Source organism: Xenia sp. Carnegie-2017, unplaced genomic scaffold (assembly GCF_021976095.1).
Source record: "Xenia sp. Carnegie-2017 unplaced genomic scaffold, XeniaSp_v1 HiC_scaffold_13, whole genome shotgun sequence".
Taxonomy (NCBI): domain Eukaryota; kingdom Metazoa; phylum Cnidaria; class Anthozoa; order Malacalcyonacea; family Xeniidae; genus Xenia; species Xenia sp. Carnegie-2017.
Genome location: NW_025813436.1, coordinates 1,671,202 through 1,690,139, shown reverse-complemented (window position 1 = coordinate 1,690,139; position 18,938 = coordinate 1,671,202). Strand labels below are relative to the sequence as shown.

Sequence of the window (18,938 nt, the reverse complement as noted above, 5' to 3'; positions counted from 1 at the left end):
TTAGATGCTTAGGAGCAAATAAAATTTTTGAACACACATACAATGAAACATGTTGCAAGAAGTCTGATGACTAAAATCATGAAGTTCTTATGTTATTAGGAATTTACGGAATCATACGATATTACATCAGTAAATTGAATTCAAAAAGGATTCAAGAAAATCACGAACAATACTATGACGGTCTTCACTCGATGGAAGTAGCTTGCAAACAAGAACTGTTGGAGATCAAAGAGCATAGAAGGAAATCCTGGAATGAAAACAATCCGCAAAAAGATATCGAAAAGTTAAATGAATCATTGGAAAAAGTTGCAGTACAGATAAATGATGGAGGCCTTTTTATAGCTTGTCTGTTTTGATCACCATTCTACGTCAGTTGATCTCGTTTTTGCACATCTATAGAGATACACTATGTACTCAAAATTTCCATCAAAATTGACAGAGAACGAACAGGGAAATATGAAATTTGTATACATTGGAAAGAACGACGGAACAAGTATAAACTGAAACTTTTAAATCTGCCGATTAATCTAAGCAGGGCGTTAGCACTTTCTAATTAATCAATATTATATGCAGTGGCGTAGGTTTGAACCAGGCCGCCTGTGGCCCTTCCTAGATGGGGCGCCCCTCCCTCAACTGTCACAACATAAGCATTTTCGTAATAATTGTTATTAGGATACAATATTAACTGTTTTTAATTTATATGCAAAAAAATACCAAATAGAGCTTTTAATTTACTTCCTCGAACTTAAATCCACGCATGACTTTAAATATGAAATTTCCAGTCCTTCAGCTTGCCTATATATAACCTTAGTTTTTTATCTTTATTTTTGTAAACAACACCGTTCAGAGTGCTCCCTTGCAAGAAGATCAAAAGAAGACCTTAATTTCTTGAGTGTTTTTCTTGATTCTTTTCAGATAGTAAAACTGACAAGGACAGATGGACCAAAATAAAAAGATCCCTCGGACACCAGCGACAACTCAAATAAAGTTTATTAGCACATCATCACGTGAGTATTTCCAAATCAAACAAGTTCTCTTTAATTACAGGGGAAATAAGAAGCTGTATATAATACTTTCAACTTGGCTCAAATCGTTCTTTGAAATGACTATACACCTTGAAATGTAGTCATAATCAAGACTGTATTGTGCCAAAAATGATAATTTACTAATTGTACATCTGAAAGAATGTTTTATGCAGTGCGGTGTTTGAAATTAAATGTAGATATGATCTTCGCACTTTGCTGGACAATTTAAGCAATTGTGTCATGAACCTGAAAAATACTCTGCGGTGACGGTGCAGTGCTCTGACCAACTGAGCTATGAAGTCACACAGTGGTGAGCAATTCAATTTTGTTGGGTTGATGTTGGTCAGAGCACACTTGCACACTTGCACACTTGCACAATGTACACTTGCTCAAGATTTGTACTTTTTCGTTCAATACTCTGACAGCACTATATAAATATGACCTGAAAAAATACGGATCCCTCTCACCCACGGCTTCTGTTTATATAAGGATTATTTGTGATAAAGTAAATGGTTTGAACCCGGGAGTATCGTTATATGTTTGTAAATGATGATCGTCCAGGTTAATAAAGTCCTGAGAAGGACTGTTTTTGATGTTGTTGACTGACGTTTCGACAACCTTAGCGGTAGTCATCTTCAGAGTCAAATGAGGAGTAAACGTCAGGTTAGCCGTATTTGTTGTCTGGTTCTTACGTCATTGTATTGTGTGTACAGGAAATGTGCAGGAAATGTGTATTGTCATTGTGGATTAGTGTGAAGTGAAATATTTTATTTTTAGTTGTGATGTGTGATTTAGGTGTGACGTTTTAGTTGTAATGTGTGGGTGTCAATTGTGTATTGTCATTGTGAATTAGTTTGAAGTGTAATGTTTTTAGTTGATCGTTTGTTTGTATTGTGAATAAGTCGTTTGTAAGGTGCCGGTAATTGCTGTGATCTGTTCAGGGGGGGGTTTGTTCCAAGTTGGTATACCAACTTTCTAATGTAAGCCGTTGTCTATAGTCAGTACTGTAAGTGATGCATTTTGCCGAGTCCCAGTCAATGTTGTGCTTTGTGATTCGGTGATGTTCGGCAATGTGATTAGTTTTGTCTTGTTTCTTAGTAGCTCGTTTGTGCTCAGTAAGTCTTATGTTTAAGTTCCTGCCAGTTTCCCGATATAGGAGGCGTGGCAGTCGGAGCAGTTTATTTTGTAAACTGCACCTTGTCGTTCGTTGGGTTGTTCTTTGTCCTTTATGTTCGTTAGTACTTGTCGTAATGTTGTGATTGGTTTATGTGCGACACGTATGTTGTATGGTCGTAAGATACGCGAGATAGTCTCAGACGTACCTTTGATGTAAGGTATCGTTGCTGTTGTCACTGAGTTGTTCGTTTCGTTGGGTTCGTTGGGTTTGTAAGTGTTGCGTTTGATAAAGTCAGAGTTATAGTTGTTTTTGTCAAAAACACGTTTGAGATAGTTGTTTTCGTTTTGTAGAGCGTCCGGTGAATCACATATGATTTGTGCACGTCTTGTTAATGTTCTGATTGTGGTGGCTTTGTGTGATGTAGGGTTGTAAGATGATTGGTCTAGTAGTCGGTCAGTATGTGTTGGCTTGCGATAAACTGTTGTTCCTAGTTTTTGATTGTCATGTTTTACCAAACAGTCGAGAAAAGGAAGAGTTCCGTTTTCTTCGACATCTTTGGTAATATGTATGTGGCTGTTCTGTTTGTTGATGTGATTGGAAGTCATCAATCTCGTCTGCATGTAGTGCTGTGATTGTGTCATCTACGTAGCGAAACCAAAAGGTAGTGCATGTTTGTAAGTCATGAGTGCCCGTTCCTCTATAGATTGCATTACAATATTTCACTTCACACTAATCCACAGTGACAATACACATTTCCTGCACATTTCCTGTACACACAATACAATGACGTAAGAACCAGACAACAAATACGGCTAACCTGACGTTTACTCCTCATTTGACTCTGAGATGACTACCGCTAAGGTTGTCAGAAACGTCAGTCAACAACATCAAAACAGTCCTTCTCAGGACTTTATTAACCTGGACGATCATCATTTACAAACATATAACGATACTCCCGGGTTCAAACCATTTACTTTATTACGATCATTTTGGACGACAGAGCGAACAACTTGCTAACGACTACATACGTTTTGCAAGCAACGTCAGACGCATACGCCAACAACTCTGGTTCAACCACCGCTGCAAGGATTTTGGTCTCGTTCGCAGGACTTAGAATTAAGTCTCCGTTGAACACACAAGAGGCTATTCAGATTGTCAAATCCACCAGCAGACGACTGATACGAGCACGATTAACGACTGTCACAGACGAATCAACTATTACATCAAACAACAAGAACAAAGACTGAACAAACTGAAGGAACTCATACCAACGACAGTAAGTGATACTTTACTTTCTACCATACAAACTATTGCAGAGAAACGAGCAAACAAGACAGAGACACAACACCAAATCAAACAACAACAAAAACTTGAACGTTTAAAACAAACTAAAACACGTGCAAGACATAAACATGACGATAACTGGGTGAGGAATATTTCTTCCCGCCCATTAGACGAAACTGAAACGCGACTACTATCTTACGGACTAAAACATTCCATAACACCTAGACAAATCCCGACTGAGACGATAGTATCAAGTGTCGAGGCTGTCCTAGCGTACCAAAGAGACTTGTCAGAGACAACAAAAGACGAGATCAGAAGCAGGATAGCCTGCACTTTACAATCGTCCTCTATACGTGACAACAACTTGACAAAAGACGAACAACAAGCACTCAAACGACTAAAACACGACAAAAACATCGTCATTTTACCAGCAGACAAAGGACGCGTGACTGTGGTCATGGACAGGAATGATTACTTTAACAAAATGGACGCACTTGTTAACGACAGACAAACGTACGAACAACTCAAACGAGACCCAACACCATCACTAGTACGCAAACTTAACAGCAAGATCTTTTCTATGAGAAAATCTAACATTATATCTGAACGTATTTACTATCGACTCAGATTTTCAGTACCACGACCACCCAGACTATACGGACTACAAAACTACAAACCACAAATACCCATGCGACCAATTGTATCATTCTGTGGTTCGCCTACTTACGAACTTTCAAAGTACTTGACTAACATACTGCAACCACTTACAAACAAATCAAAACACAAGCTACAATCCACTGAAATTTTCATTAAAAAACTGTGCACTATACAAATACCAGACAACTATATACTAGTGTCTTTTGATGTGAAATCACTGTTCACCAGTATTCCACTTAATCTGGCACTTACTTGTACAAAAACCCTCATTACAAACACCACGGACGTACTGCCATTACCGACAGAAGACATTATGGAGTTACTAGAGCTCTGCCTCACCTCGACTTACTTCCAATACAAAGGAACACACTAGAAACAATTACATGGGTCAGCAATGGGCTCGCCCGTTTCTGTTGTAGTTGCTGAAATTGTAATGCAATCTATAGAGGAACGGGCACTCATGACTTACAAACATGCACTACCTTTTTGGTTTCGCTACGTAGATGACACAATCACAGCACTACATGCAGACGAGATTGATGACTTCCATACTCACATCAACAAACAGAACAGCCACATACAATTTACCAAAGATGTCGAAGAAAACGGAACTCTTCTTTTCTCGACTGTTTGGTAAACATGACAATCAAAACTAGGAACAACAGTTTATCGCAAGCCAACACATACTGACCGACTACTAGACCAATCATCTTACAACCCTACATCACACAAAGCCACCACAATCAGAACATTAACAAGACGTGCACAAATCATATGTGATTCACCGGACGCTCTACAAAACGAAAACAGCTATCTCAAACGTGTTTTGACAAAACAACTATAACTCTGACTTTATCAAACGCAACACTTACAAACCCAACGAACCCAACGAACGAACAACTCAGTGACAACAGCAACGATACCTTACATCAAAGGTACGTCTGAGACTATCTCGCGTATCTTACGACCATACAACATACGTGTCGCACATAAACCAATCACAACATTACGACAAGTACTAACGAACATAAAGGACAAAGAACAACCCAACGAACGACAAGGTGCAGTTTACAAAATAAACTGCTCCGACTGCCACGCCTCCTATATCGGGGAAACTGGCAGGAACTTATACATAAGACTTACTGAGCACAAACGAGCTACTAAGAAACAAGACAAAACTAATCACATTGCCGAACATCACCGAATCACAAAGCACAACATTGACTGGGACTCGGCAAAATGCATCACTTACAGTACTAACTATAGACAACGGCATTAGAAAGTTGGTATACCAACTTGGAACAAACCCCTGAACAGATCACAGCAATTACCGGCACCTTACAAACGACTTATTCACAATACAAACAAACGATCAACTAAAAACATTACACTTCAAACTAATTCACAATGACAATACACAATTGACACCCACACACTACAACTAAAAACGTCACACCTAAATCACACATCACAACTAAAAATAAAATATTTCACTTCACACTAATCCACAATGACAATACACATTTCCTGCACATTTCCTGTACACACAATACAATGACGTAAGAACCAGACAACAAATACGGCTAACCTGACGTTTACTCCTCATTTGACTCTGAAGATGACTACCGCTAAGGTTGTCGAAACGTCAGTCAACAACATCAAAAACAGTCCTTCTCAGGACTTTATTAATCTGGACGATCATCATTTACAAACATATAACGATACTCCCGGGTTCAAACCATTTACTTTAATATGGCGTATGGTAAGCAGATTGATGCTTCTAAAATTGTTGTTGCCGAAGACTTTTATCCATGATTTCTTTAGTGCTTGGGGAATCGTGACCGTTATATGGCAGCGAAATCCTACATTCCTGCAAATATATTTCCATGGACAAAAAAATTTGTATCCATAAGGCGCCATATTATTATTTACTTTATCATAAACAAAGGTTTGGGGCTTTTCAGTTTATGATCATTGATCATTCAATCATTAGACAGTTATACTACATATTGTTTAAGATTTGAGAGAAAACTAACATTGATTACATGAGAAGCTGTTTACTATAACCTGTGATTTTGAGTCTTCTGATACATGAAGCTTTTTATTTTGACAATTTGACTGGAATGGCATTATACCTTAGTATTTCACATACATGAAATGTTGTCCCATGTCACATATTGTCCCCTTTTCTAACTGAACACCACATGTAGAGATGTAGAGGTGTGTTAATCTACGGCTCATACCAGATTGTTTGCCATAAATTCCAAAGGGCTATTGATGTATGAAAAGCATTTTCTATAAAGTAAAAATGTCTTCCTATGTATGCAGATAAACCTTGAAATTTGGCAAAACAGCAAACTATTTTTCATGATCACTAGGTAATTTTTCTGATGATCAGTATAATTTCTAAACTAAATTATTTCAGATTTACATTTAAACGAGCTTTGATCATATGAAAAGATATTTCTCATAACCAGTAAGCATGACACATGAACCAATTTTAACATTCATGTAATTATATAATTAAAGACATGTTGGTTACATTCTGTTTGTATTTGATAATACAATGCTACTAGTAATTGCTATATAGCACACCTTGCAGAAGATAATAGTCAAGTGAAATGCCTAATAAACATTTATGGCATTAAGCTGCCCTTAACTGCAAATTTTCACTCTTATAGTTTTTTGCTTAATCTTTGGCAGAAAAAAATTTCGAGTTTTTTTTTAAAAGGTGAATTAGATGGCACTGATGTGGAGATGGGTAAAGGGTTACAATAAAATTGCATGGTTTGAAGTCTGAGCTTTTCTATATCTATGAACTGTCACTTGTAGTACCAAATTTCTAACTTAACTCATTACATAGAGGTTTGAATGGGGTCTCTAGAGGGGTCTATGCCTGACAACTTGGTAGAAATTTTTATAGACTATATCTGTTTTTGAATAGCATTACTGTAAAATAAATTTTACCTTCCTAGACTTGCTAATGAGCCATATATTTGGCATGATAATGAGACTAAATATTTAGCAAAACATTCAAATATTGTTCACTTCATTTTTTTTGAAAAAAACGTAAGCAAAATGTGATGTTTTTACGCAAAAACGATGCCCACAAAACACATTTTTTAATGCTCTAAAACGCTGAAAATGGCATTTTTAAGGCTCTGAAATTCAAAATTTCTCAGGGGAGAATGCCTCAGACCTCCCCAGGTGCGGAGCGCCTTCGACGTTTTATGACTGATGTTTGAAAAATCCTAGATCCGCCCCTGTTTCCATACATTAAGTAGCTCAGATTTATTACGTATATTATTATGAAAGCTGTACTTGTGTGGCTTATAGCTATATGAGTATTTGGTGTTGTTGGAAATACACTTGGGATAGCGTCAATATTGAAAAAAAGATTCATTAGAAAAAGAACTATGACTTTCTTTTCTTGCGTCTTGCGATATGTGACGTGCTGCCGTTGTTATGTATATTTCTTTAGCAGTTCAAAAGCGTCACATTTTTATTCAACTGCTTTGATATAAATCACATTTAGTTTTTGTTTACAACAAGTGGAGTTTACAACTTATGATGTTTATCATTTCGTTTCGACATCATCGTGCGTTCGTCATTCCATTGAAACTTTCTTTCAGTTGACGAAAGATAAAATTCGTTTGTGGTTTAGCGTACATAATTGGTTTGTTACGACATTTCAAATGAAATTTCATGAGCGCATTGCGGATCTTTGACGTCATTATAACATTTATGAATCGTTTGCTTATTTTAATTGTTTTACAATTTCATAATAATATTTTCTTTCACTTAGCTACTCCAGAATTGCTCGAGCATTGTTCAAAAAAAAAGGAAAGCCCTGAGAGCTTACTTCAACACAACACAGTCTCACTCATTTACAATTCTTTACCAGTTACAGTCTTTAAAGATGTACACAGAGTTTAAAATAATTTTCGTTTATGCAATAACTGTTTTCTGTTTTTTAGTAGGTCATATATATTGTATGACATGTTTTGTGTATTTTTATGGATGCATTGATTAAATGGAGCGCCCCATCATGCACAAGTATGTTTAATGAGGACGTTCTTAAAACCAAATATATTCAAAACTAATTTAATTTGTGGTATTTTATTGGACAAGAAGCAGCAATTAATTTGGTCTATTAATGAAAACTTTATTTAGCAAAATTGTCCAACCATTTCATGATATGGTGGATTGCCGATAACGCGTTGAAAATATTTTGGGAAAACTAAAGATTGTTAGTGTACAATAAAGCTGCTGCACACAGAAAAATGTTTTTTTGCAATAAATGAATTTTGTAACTCTAATTTCATTGAGCAAACATAGCTATAAATCTTTACGTTAACTACAAATTTTTTACTCTAATATACACACTTCAAGAATCTGAAATTTTATCTACAATAGTCATTCAAAGTTTGGTTGGCAAACTAATGATGAATTTCTATATATACTTAATGCAATTTCTTTGATTAAAGGAAGGTTTCAGTTTGTGTTATTACACAGCAACAAAAATGAAATTCTATTGAAACTTTAAAAGATCCCTGCTTTAAACAAACCATTGTGTTTAATATAAATACATCCTTTACCACCCAACAAAGAAACATGTATAAGTAATTAAAGATCAAAACATGTAGTTTTCTGGATTGATTCAAATTTTTCTTTTTTTGCACCACTTCCAAAAGTACAGCACTTGTCTTTCAAATATTCCATAGATTAATGGATTGACAGCGTGTGACCCCAGAATATTAAGACAACCACCAACAAATACATGTATCATATTAGTTTCTGCATTATAGTACTCCTGCAACCGAGATGTTATATAATAACTATAACCAACTGAAAAACAAAGTACCGTTAGTGCACAAACAAAAAATGTTTTCAAACTTTGAATATATCTTCAAAGACTTGAGCTGGTGGAGGAATGTACATGAGAACGTGTCAATTTGGAGAGCGTTCGTAGTGCTTTTCTTTGTTTCATCAATGCTCGAGCCACTTTGGAGTAAGTCAATGCCATGAAGATTATTGGGAAAATGTAGAAACATGAAATAAAGGCAAACACTTTGTAAATGTAATAACGATCTTGAGGATCCACAACGCACTTGGGAAATATCATTCCAATTGTCGTAACCAAGCCAATGACGTACGCTAAGGCACAAACGATTTTTATCTCTCTTCGACTAAAGGAAACTTTTAATGGATGAACTATTGCATGATATCGTAGAACTGAAATGATCAACATCATAGATACTCCACTTACTTGAAAAAAGAATCTATGTCGTTTATATATAAGCAGCTGAACAAAAATGGATTGCTTTTCAAATGGTGTTCAAAGATCTCAAAGAGAAATATACTCAATAGTATAAATGCGTCACACATTGCGAGATGTAAGACGAGAAAGTAGTAGTTCTTCTTTAACAGAATCTTTTGCTTTAATATAGTAACGATCACAAGAGCATTTCCAAGAATACCAAGTATGCATATTGCAATACTCAACACAAAGAAAATTTCCATGATAAAAATATGATGGATATGATTGAATAACTATACGTTTTGGAATGGTCTGTATATTTCTGGTTTTTCGTTGCTCAGTAAGTGAAATACTCAACAAAGTTGTTATATAAATTGTTCTGCCTTCTATGTTAGCTATATTAACAAATCAGAATTCATAAAAGTTTATAATGCGTAATTACATAACCAAACATCAACAAAACGTAATGCTTTTTATAATATTTAATTTTAAAATATTATTACAGTTAAATAAAAGCAAACGCACGTAACGTTTCATCACAGCTGCAAATGTGAATAGGCACGTTCCTAAGACAAAGCGCACTCAAAAGTATCCAAATTTACCACATTTTATTCGACGAAGGCCATATTGAACAAAAATTTTGACTGTGAAAGGATGTTTTATGCAGTGCAGTGTTTGAAATTAGATGAAGATATGATCTTCGCACTTTGCTGGACAATTTAAGCAATTGTCTCATGAACCTGAAAAATACAACGGGATCCCGTTGAGTCACCCGAATTTTTCAGGTTCATGAGACAATTGCTTAACTTGTCCAGCAAAGTGCGAAGATCATATATTCATCAAATTTTGACTATTTTAGGCAAAATCATTACATTAAATTCCATAAAGTATCAATAACCTCAATCATCAAATGCTTGTCAATATTTAAGGTCATTGAAACAAGCATAAACTGACGGAAACGAAAAATGACTTTTCTACCGGAATTTCTAGCTATTTCATTTTTCTATATTACTCTTTCCAAATGCCATGAAAAACTGTTTATAAGTTACGAAATTGTTGAATTAAATTGTTTTAAAATATAGCAGTACAAGTTTACGCATACACCACCAACACTCAATTTCTCTGTAAAGCTTCAAACTTGATGAAGCTTTACACATATGCAAACAAAAACCGATCTTAACAAACAAATTAAACATTTTAACACCATTTTCTAATTGTAAACATTCTAACTTGTCTCTATCACACACATATCTACCTTTTTCTATCTTTACGTGGACCTTTATGTTTATTTTTTTTTCGACCTTATTGTTCATCTCGTTTATATGTTATACAAGATATTTCAAACAGTGGTCATCTTATAGGAAACAAGCATTGTTTTTAAAAGTGGAAAAGGACACTAATTTATTTTAACTTGCTTTTTTCTGAATGCAAAGCCATTTAGGTTCCATTTATCAATAATTTACTAATATCTTTCTGTCATTTACATTTCTCTCTAAAATCTTTAAACGACATGCATCAACACTTTTCCAACATTCCACAAAAGAAAAGATTGAAAAATAGTATCATGAAGAAGAAAACTTTTATTATTTTCTAAAAAAATAATGACGAGTGTCATTGCTTATTTGGGTTCTAGTGTGCACGTATATATTGCTTAAGGTATTTTGTAGATAAATTTAAGTTATTTTGGTTAGTTTCCGTGTTTTGTTATCCAAAGAAATTAAATTTTTAAAGAACGCTTCAGAGGTCTTCCTTCTACTTAATTCTATTATTAAATTTGTAAAAGGTATAATTCTTGTTTGAAGATATTAAAATTTTTAAACATCTCCACTACTAGATTAGAACAGGAAACATGCAAGTGATTAAAAACGTTTTGTTATCTGCATTTGCTAAAATCGTTTTGTACAGCACTTCCAAAAGTACAAAACTTGTCTGTCAAATATTCCATAGATTAATGGATTGACAGCGTTTGAGGCAAGAATCTTAACACAAACACCAACAAAATAATGTATCACGTTAGTTTCTGCATTATAATAGTTCTGAAATCAAGCTGTCATATAATAAATCTGACCAACTGAAAAACAGAGAACCGTTAAAGCACAAACAATAAATGTTTTCAAACTTTGAATATATCTTTGAGAACTTGAGTTGAAGGAGTATTGAAAATGAGACGGTGTTGCATTGGAGAATGTTCTTAGGGCTTTTCTTTGTTTCATCAATGCTCGAGCGATTATGGAGTAAGTCACAGTCATGAAGATTATTGGGAAAATGTGGGCACATAAAAAAAACGGAAGCACTTCGTAAATGTAATAACGACGTTCAGGATCGTCAACGCACTTGACAATTACTATTCCAACTGCCACAACCAAACTAATGATGTACGCTAAGCCACAAACGATGTTTATCTTTCGTCGACTGAACCAAGGTTTCAATGGATGAACTATGGCACGATAACGTAGAACTGAAATGATTAACATCATAGATACTCCACTTATTTGAAAAAAAACATCTAAGCTGCCTCTTGAGCAAGCCAACCAAAATGATTTAATTTTCAACATATATAAAACACTTAATATCAATACAAATGCGTCACATATCGCGAGATGTAAGACAAGAAAGTAATAGTTCTTCTTTAACAGAATCTTTTGTTTTAATATTGAAGCGATCACAAGAGTATTTCCAAAAATACCAAATGTGGATATTGCACTACTCAACACAAAGAAAATTTCCAAGATAAAAATATGATAGATATAATTGACTTACTATACGTTTTGGAGTGGTCTGTATATTTCTGTATTTCGCTTTGCAAATACCAAAACGAATTTGGTTTTTTGGTGATCTGTAAGTAAAATACTGAAAAAAGGTGCTATATAGCTTGCTGCCTTCCATGTTAGCTATACTGACCAATCAGAATTCATGAAAGTTTATAATGCGTAATTACATAACCAAACATCAACAAAACTTAATGCTTTTTACAATATTTAATTTTAAAATATTATTACAGTTAAATAAAAGCAAACGCACGTAACGTCTCATCACAGCTGCAAATGTGAATAGGCACGTTCCCTAAGACAAAGCGCATTCAAAAGTATCCAAATCTACCACATTTTATTCAACGAAAGGCCATATTGAACAATAAATTTTGACTGTGAAAGGATGTTTTATGCAGTGCGGTGTTTGAAATTAGATGAAGATATGATCTTCGCACTTTGCTGGACAATTTAAGCAATTGTCTCATGAACCTGAAAAATACAACGGGATCCCGTTGAGTCACCCGAATTTTCTGGTTCATGAGACAATTCTTAACTTTCAAAAGTCGAAATCATATATTCATCAAATTTTGACTATTTTAGGCAAAATCATTACATTAAATTCCATAAAGTATCAATAACCTCAATGATCAAATGCTTGTCAATATTTAAGGTCATTAAAACAAGCATATACTGACGGAAACGAAAATGACTTTTCTACCGGAATTTCTAGCTATTTCATTTGACTATATTACTCTTTCCAAATGCCATGAAAAAGTGTTTATAAGTTACGAAGTTGTTGAATTAAATTGTTTTAAAATATAGCAGTACAAGTTTACGCATCTGTTCTTTCTTATTAGTTCTAACTTAATGTTTTAAATACTCCAAATGCACTCGCTCATGTTTCTCTATCCTAGACACCACCAACACTTAATTTCTTTGTAAAGCTTCTAACTTGATGAAGCTTTACACATATGCAAACAAAAACCGATCTTAACAAACAAATTAAACATTTTAACACCATTTTCTAATTGTAAACATTCTAACTTGTCTCTATCACACACATATCTACCTTTTTCTATCTTTACGTGGACCTTTATGTTCATTTTTTTTCGACCTTATTGTTCATCTCGTTTATATGTTATACAAGGTATTTCAAACAGTGGTCATCTTATAGGAAACAAGCATTGTTTTTAAAAGTGGAAAAGGACACTAATTTATTTTAACTTGCTTTTTTCTGAATGCAAAGCCATTTAGGTTCCATTTATTAATAATTTACTTATATCTTTCTGTCATTTACATTTCTCTCTAAAATCTTTAAACGACATGCATCAACACTTTTCCAACATTCCACAGAAGAAAAGATTGAAAAATAGTATCATGAAGAAGAAAACTTTTATTATTTTCTAAAAAAATAATGACGAGTGTCATTGCTTATTTGGGTTCTAGTGTGCACGTATATATTGCTTATAGGCCGTGATCTGTGACCGATTTTCTTTCATTCCCGTTGGACACCTCAAGGAAGGTCGTGAAAAATTCAAGACAGAACGACTTTTACATGCTTAACGCAGTTTTACTTCTTGTCATCTCCAAAAAGCTGCAGTTTTATTTCTATATTACATTAAAATTTTAAAATTTGTAGCTCATTACAATTTCGGAATCCCCCATTTTCCTAGGAAACTTCATGTTATTTATATTTTGTGTGCTAGTGCCAGACCTAATAGAGAGCTATTCCGCACGATAATACTGGCAACATAAATAAAATGTCTGAAAGAAATACATATTTTACTCGTGCATTAGGTTGGATTTTAGCAATTGTTGCGAAGATAATATTTTGAAAGTTATAATCGTATTGTGCAAGACAAGGCGCGCTTTTTTTAAAGGTCTGTCTCGAATTCGTCGTCAATGTCATCATCTAAAAACTCCTCTTCCTTCCTCAACATCATTGTCGTCATCAATATCTACATTCGTGCATGCAGTACACGACCATACATCTGTGTACTTCACTCCTGCTTCGTTACATAAACAACGTTGGGAGTTACAGCCAGGTTGCAGCCAGTCTTACAACCACAATGAACGTTATCAAGTAGGGAATTCGGCGCTAGGGAATGGTCATCCATACGATTTCAGACTTGCAGTTTCCGTCACTCGTTTGCCACCCATTTTCATCCGGAGGAGTAATATCCATTTGTGGTTGTAAACAGAAAGGCCAAAGCGCGGCTTGGTACAAAAATGTAAGTTCCATAAACTTCCATTGCTAATCAAGAGTTAGTGTAAATATTGCTAAAGTCATTCTTATTGCATTCTGTATACAACTGAGAGGTATTTTGCAAAAAGAAGTTAAAAATCTCAGTTAAGAAGCATAAAATCTCAAAACAGCAAGCTAGAACTCAACATTATATGATTCTTAGAACAAACTTAGTTACTATTTGTTTACAATATGTCAGAAGTGGTAAACTTTTGTATTTTTCAACAATCTCTTTCATAGGTTGTAATGATTGTTAATCTTCAGTTAAGGCTTTATGCTCAAGATCATGTTTTACAGTTCAAGAAAGAATATTTTTCAGTGAGCCATTTCAGAAGCCAGAAAGCTGGGGTTTTTTGCTTGGGTTGAAACTTGTTTTATTGTAAATTTGATTAGCGAGGACTTTCATAGATAAAAGTTGTCTTTGTCATACCATGAAAAGGAGAGTGAAAAAGTTCTGGCACATTGATTGAAAAAGTGATCCTGTATATATATTTCTCAACAAGAAATGTAGTTATGATTTTGATCTATACAAACTAATTTACTCTGTGTCCTTTGATAAAAGTTTATAATGTTGATTTAAAATAAAGAATATCTGAATTATTTTTGAAGTCATTCTTTATATAATCAATGCATGGAAACAGCAACTAAAGATGGTTTTGGGACAATGGTATGTAATGGAGACAAGATCCTCTGTTAGAAGTAAGTGAGCAAGCACTTTTATGCTTAGTGTAGGTTCTACAAAACCAAAAAAAATGTTGTCCTTCTATATTTAAAAAGAGAAATTTCAGAATTCTACTCTTCCAAAGTAAAGAATGGACTTCACTTATCCTATGTGGAGTGAACTTGTAGAAAGAGTGGTCAAAACATTGAATCAAAGTAATTCTTGTGTTTAGTGAGTCTAATAGCCTGATAGCAATACTTTTAAAACTTTATTTTTGCTCTTGCATCACTTAAAGCAGGTTAATCAGAAAAGCATGTACTTTATGGAATCTGTAACATAGCTGTAAGCTGCTAAATGTTTGTTCTACAATTTTTACATTAATCTTAGGCCTATGCATAATGATGTGCCTCTTTAAAAGCTTATTAACAAAAAATTCTTTAGTGGTAATGATCAATTTCTTACCAAGCTTTAGTGTTTAAGGAAAAATTTATGGAAAGATGCGTTGCTATCCTTCGAAAAGTGAAGTTGCGCACGATTTAACCATGAGTTCTTAAAACTGACAAGATTTAGGTCTAAAACAGGCTTCTCCTATGTTGATACATAAGTGCAAAGGTGACAGTTTAGGTTTGCTCCCAAAATTTTCGACAGAATTCTTCATTTAAAACTTACATTTTACTTGGACTTTATTAAGAATATCGCTTTTTTGCCACCTTTCAAGATGGCGCCCGTTAATAAATTTGCCTCACCATGACAACGGCAGTTAGATCAGAGAGTTCCGCACCAAAAAAATGGCGACATTCAAAATTGAAGGAGCGAGGAATTTTGAAATTCAACCGCGAAATACTAAAAAACTGCAGCTTTTTAGAAGTGACAATAAAAAGAATATCAAACAGCAAGTGACTTTCTATCTATTTTGAAAATTTTGCGACCTTCCTTGAGGTGTCCAACGAAACTCATTTTTAAAGCATATTTTTGAGGCACAGATCACGGCCTATTAAGGTATTTTGTAGATAAATTTAAGTTATTTTGGTTAGTTTCCGTGTTTTGTTATCCAAAGAAATTAAATTTTTAAAGAACGCTTCAGAGGTCTTCCTTCTACTTAATTCTATTATTAAATTTGTAAAAGGTATAATTCTTGTTTGAAGATATTAAAATTTTTAAACATCTCCACTACTAGATTAGAACAGGAAACATGCAAGTGATTAAAAACGTTTTGTTATCTGCATTTGCTAAAATCGTTTTGTACAGCACTTCCAAAAGTACAAAACTTGTCTGTCAAATATTCCATAGATTAATGGATTGACAGCGTTTGAGGCAAGAATCTTAACACAAACACCAACAAAATAATGTATCACGTTAGTTTCTGCATTATAATAGTTCTGAAATCAAGCTGTCATATAATAAATCTGACCAACTGAAAAACAGAGAACCGTTAAAGCACAAACAATAAATGTTTTCAAACTTCGAATATATCTTTGAGAACTTGAGTTGAAGGAGTATTGAAAATGAGACGGTGTTGCATTGGAGAATGTTCTTAGGGCTTTTCTTTGTTTCATCAATGCTCGAGCGATTATGGAGTAAGTCACAGTCATGAAGACTATTGGGAAAATGTGGGCACATAAAAAAAACGGAAGCACTTCGTAAATGTAATAACGACGTTCAGGATCGTCAACGCACTTGACAATTACTATTCCAACTGCCACAACCAAACTAATGATGTACGCTAAGCCACAAACGATGTTTATCTTTCGTCGACTGAACCAAGGTTTCAATGGATGAACTATGGCACGATAACTTAGAACTGAAATGATTAACATCATAGATACTCCACTTATTTGAAAAAAAACATCTAAGCTGCCTCTTGAGCAAGCCAACCAAAATGATTTAATTTTCAACATATATAAAACACTTAATATCAATACAAATGCGTCACATATCGCGAGATGTAAGACAAGAAAGTAATAGTTCTTCTTTAACAGAATCTTTTGTTTTAATATTGAAGCGATCACAAGAGTATTTCAAAAATACCAAATGTGGATATTGCACTACTCAACACAAAGAAAATTTCCAAGATAAAAATATGATAGATATAATTGACTTACTATACGTTTTGGAGTGGTCTGTATATTTCTGTATTTCGCTTTGCAAATACCAAAACGAATTTGGTTTTTTGGTGATCTGTAAGTAAAATACTGAAAAAAGGTGCTATATAGCTTGCTGCCTTCCATGTTAGCTATACTGACCAATCAGAATTCATGAAAGTTTATAATGCGTAATTACATAACCAAACATCAACAAAACTTAATGCTTTTTACAATATTTAATTTTAAAATATTATTGCAGTTAAATAAAAGCAAATGCACGTAACGTCTCATCACAGCTGCAAATGTGAATAGGCATGTTCCCTAAGACTAAGCGCATTCAAAAGTATCCAAATTTATCATATTTTATTCGACGAAAAACCATATTGAACAGTAAATTTTGACTATTTTAGGCAAAATCATTACATTAAATTCCATAAAATATCAATAACTTCAATGATCAAATGCTTGTCAATATTTAAGGTCATGGAAACAAGCATAAACTGACGGAAACGAGAAATGACGTTTTTACGAGAATTTCTAGCTTTTTCATTTTTTCTATATTTCACTTTCCAAATGCCATGAAAAACGGTTCATTAGTTTTTAAGTTGTTCAAGTAAATTGTTTTAAAATATAGCAGTACAAGTTTACGCAACTGCTCTTTCTCATTCATTCTAACTTATTGTTTTAAACATTCGAAATACACTCGCTCATGTTTCAGTATCCTAGTTCTCTTATGCTATTTCAAAACAACACTCTATTTAATTGTCAAATATTCCACGTGAATGACAGGTTGAAATACAATATAGTTAAAAACAATTTTCATTATTTTGGAAAAATTGTCTTATTCGGGATCTATGTAAAGATTACTTGAAAACTGTAATGTGCAGCTAACTTTGATTTTATTCTAGTTAGTTTTAGGTTTCAACGTGTATCATTCGAAGAAAATATTTTTTCAGTAAGCACGTTAGAGGTCTTCTTGGTTCTGATACTGACTCAATAAAGGCTTTGTTTTTGAAACATTAATTAGACGTAAACAGTTTAAACTTTTAAACAGGAAACATGTAAGCAATTGCCAAACGTCCTGTTATCTGAATTAGCTAATAATTATCTTCTTGTGCACCACTTCCAAAAGTACAAAACATTTCTGTCAAATATTCCATAGATTAATGGATTGACAGCGTGTGATCCCAAAATTCTTACACAATAAGCAACTGATTAGTTTACCGTGTTAGTTTCAGCAGAATAAAACAAATGCAATCCATTAGCTGTCATATAATAAATATGACCAACGGGAAAACAGAGAACCGTTATTGCAGAAACGAAAAACGTTTTTAAACTCCGAGTATATCTTTGAGAACTTGAAATGGAGGAGCATTGAAAATGAGACGGTGTTGCATTGGGGAATGCTCTTAGGGATTTTCTTTGTTTGATCAATGCTCGAGCGATTATGGGTAAGTTACAGTCATGAATATTATTGGGAAAATGTAGAAACAGGCAAAAAAAAAGGCAGCCATTCGTTAATGTAATAACGACGTCGAGGAAATTTAATGCACTGTGGATTAGTAAGTAAAACTGCTGTAACCAAACCAATGATGTACGATAAGCCACGAACGATTTTTATCTTTCGTCCACTGAAGGAAAGTTTCAATGGATGAACTATTGCACGACAACGAAGAACTGAAATGATAAACATCATAGATACTCCATCCTATTTGAAAAAAATGTTATTTCAACATTTAAACTACTAGAAAAAGAAAAATGCGAGTGATTGAATATAAAACGTCTGTCATCTGCATTAGCTTAAATTTCTATTCTTGTTCAACACTTTCAAAAGTGCAGGACTTGTCTATCAAAT

General features: G+C 34.0%; 3 long non-coding RNA genes across 3 annotated transcripts; 2 read left to right on the top strand and 1 right to left on the bottom strand.

The window, feature by feature from the left end:
* Window positions 1-10,510: 10,510 nt before the first annotated feature.
* Window positions 10,511-16,082, top strand: LOC124457822. Its single transcript, XR_006952816.1, has 2 exons — window positions 10,511-10,999; window positions 15,999-16,082. It is a non-coding gene; the product is annotated as an uncharacterized LOC124457822 (long non-coding RNA).
* Window positions 14,238-14,938, top strand: LOC124457815. The gene is made up of 2 exons (XR_006952813.1): window positions 14,238-14,324; window positions 14,579-14,938. It is a non-coding gene; the product is annotated as an uncharacterized LOC124457815 (long non-coding RNA).
* Window positions 16,083-16,110: 28 nt separating the features above from the next.
* On the bottom strand, window positions 16,111-17,190 carry LOC124457819. Its single transcript, XR_006952814.1, has 2 exons — window positions 17,102-17,190; window positions 16,111-16,800 (listed from the first exon to the last, which is right to left on the bottom strand). It is a non-coding gene; the product is annotated as an uncharacterized LOC124457819 (long non-coding RNA).
* Window positions 17,191-18,938: the final 1,748 nt, after the last annotated feature.